Source organism: Geospiza fortis, unplaced genomic scaffold (genome assembly GCF_000277835.1).
Source record: "Geospiza fortis unplaced genomic scaffold, GeoFor_1.0 scaffold677, whole genome shotgun sequence".
NCBI classification, from domain to species: domain Eukaryota; kingdom Metazoa; phylum Chordata; class Aves; order Passeriformes; family Thraupidae; genus Geospiza; species Geospiza fortis.
Genome location: NW_005054585.1, coordinates 392,518 through 394,954, shown reverse-complemented (window position 1 = coordinate 394,954; position 2,437 = coordinate 392,518). Strand labels below are relative to the sequence as shown.

The 2,437-nt window shown below is 49.2% G+C and overlaps 1 protein-coding gene across 1 annotated transcript in view; it reads right to left on the bottom strand.

Moving 5' to 3' along the window:
- Positions 1–2,437, bottom strand: part of CACNB4 (calcium voltage-gated channel auxiliary subunit beta 4) — a 17,577-nt gene that overhangs the window by 7,160 nt on the left and 7,980 nt on the right. The window lies entirely within an intron of this gene.

The window sequence follows — 2,437 nt, the reverse complement described above, 5'->3', positions numbered from 1 at the left end:
AGCCTCCTCCTCCATGTGCTGGCTGAAACCACCTCCATCCCTGCCTGTCCTCCAACCTGCCAGAACCAGCAGAGCCCTTCGAGAGAAACACAACCCTATTTTCAGCAGTTCAACCTCCTATCTCATCTCTAATCTTAACTTTGCAAAATACTGTGAGAACAGCACAGGAAATGGAAAATAAGTGCAGGTGCTGTGGGTGTAAAGGGCAACCAGCACCAACCACAGGCTGCTCTCTTCCACCTGTTTTCACAGCTCTCAGAATAAGATTTAAAATGATAAAGCAGTTTTTCTTCTTTTCTTTCATTTATTCTCTTTTCCCAGCATGGCAGAGAAAAGTTTCCTCCTCTGCCAGCAAGGAGGAGTTTCCTTCTAATCAGAATATTCCTAACACTGCATCCCTTGGTCCAGTTCAGTGTTTACTGCTCTTCTTTTGCTCCTCTCTTTATTTACTGCTTTGACTCTTTTGCTATTCACCCACATATTGATGCACCACACATTCCAGTCCATCACTCACCTGTGGAAGAAGTTATCAATTAAAACACAGTTAAATTAGAAATTTTAAAAAATGTGGTTTGCTTATGTATATTTTGCTTTGGAAAAGATTTAAATTAAACACTGCAATATTCCTGGAGTCCTGCAATGTTCTTGGAGCCCTGCAATATTCCTGGAGTCCTGCAATGTTCCTGGAGCCCTGCAATATTCCTGTGTCCTGCAATGTTCCTGGAGCCCTGCAATGTTCCTGGAGCCCTGCAATATTCCTGGAGCCCTGCAATGTTCCTGTGTCCTGCAATATTCCTGTGCCCTGCAGTGCCCAAGGCTGGCTCGAGCAGCATCGGGGCAGATTAGCAAGGAATTAATAATGAAAGCAGTTCCTGAGCTCAAATATGCCCAGCTATTTTTACAGCTATTTTTACAGTGTCTAGACATGCAGCACCAGCTCATTCCTTATGGCTGGCCCTCAGCAGAGGAACAGAGTGAGGAGTGCATCCTGTGCAAGGACCTTCCCTTTAAACCAACACTCCACATTCTCCTCTTGCAGGAATCTGAGCTGCAAAAGGGATGAGCAGGAGAGAGGGAGCAGTGCCTTTGCTCTTAGCAATGAACTTTTACTTCATTAAACCGTGGGCCAACTCTAATTTCAAGCCTAGCCAGACTGTCAGCTCCCTGGGAGAGCTCAAAGTCAGCACTCACTTCCTGCCCATCACCAGTGCAAAGTGCTGAGCTGGTTGGTGAGCAGCTCCTGGGCAGGGCAGGGTGCAAACAGCCTGGGAGCAGGGCTGGGTTCAAGGCTGAAACCTGGGACTCTGACATTTGGAGAGGCTCTTCTGATCCAGGTGAGGCCTTCAGCACTGCACTGCCATTCTAGGCCTGGTGTTGAGGCAGAGTTCAGTAAATCTGGGGATGGACAATCCCAGCGCCCCAGTGCACCCCGCATGGATTATTTAATGGAATCTAGGAATCCCACGAGTTGGAAGGGACTTAAAACCATCTCATCCACCCCCTGCCATGGGCAGGGACACCTTCCACTGTCCCAGGTGGTTCAAGCCCTGTCCAGCCTGGCCTGGGACACTTCCAGGGCAGCCACAGCTGCTCTGGTGACTTCTCTCATTTCAGCTGATGTGAGCAAAGTGAAGCTGAGTGAGAGGAAATCACTGCAGAAAGGGCAAAAAAAGGCTGTGAAACTCCCAGGGTTCTGTGTGCAGGTGCCAGAGGAAACACCTTTCACACAGGACAATGTGCAGAGGGCTCTTCTGTGTGAGAGCTCAGGGCAAACACCACAAACAGGGCCAGCTGCACTCCAGTTCCTCAGCTCAGCTTGGGAAGGGATGTGTTTTACAGGGATCAGGAGTTGGGAAGGGATGTGTTTTACAGAGATCAGGAGCTGGGAAGGGATGTGTTTTACAGGGAATCAAGAGTTGGGAAGGGATGTGTTTTACAGGGATCAGGAGCTGGGAAGGGATGTGTTTTACAGGGATCAGGAACTGGGAAGGGATGTGTTTTACAGGGATCAGGAACTGGGAAGGGATGTGTTTTACAGGGATCAGGAGTTGGGAAGGGATGTGTTTTACAGGGATCAGTCTGTTCTCCAGGACAGTTCCAGTTCTGGTTGGGTTAGTGGGACCTGGATGGCTCACAGGAATAACTCTGCAGCATTTTAGAGATCACAACTCAGTAAAAAATTCCGTGTGAGAAATGTAACACAGCTGAGCTCTGCAGAAGAACAGGCTGCCCAGAGGAGCTGTCACTGCCCTGGTACCTCTGCATTCTGCATTCCCATCCCAAGATCCCACAGAGATCCCACACAAAGTCACATCCAAGCCCATTTCCTCTGCCTCTGTCCCAGAACCCAGGTGTGGCTTTCAAAACTACAAACTAAAGTTTGAGCTGCCCTGTCCACACCCCTGCAGAGCCTCTCCCACAGCCCTGCCCATGAGCC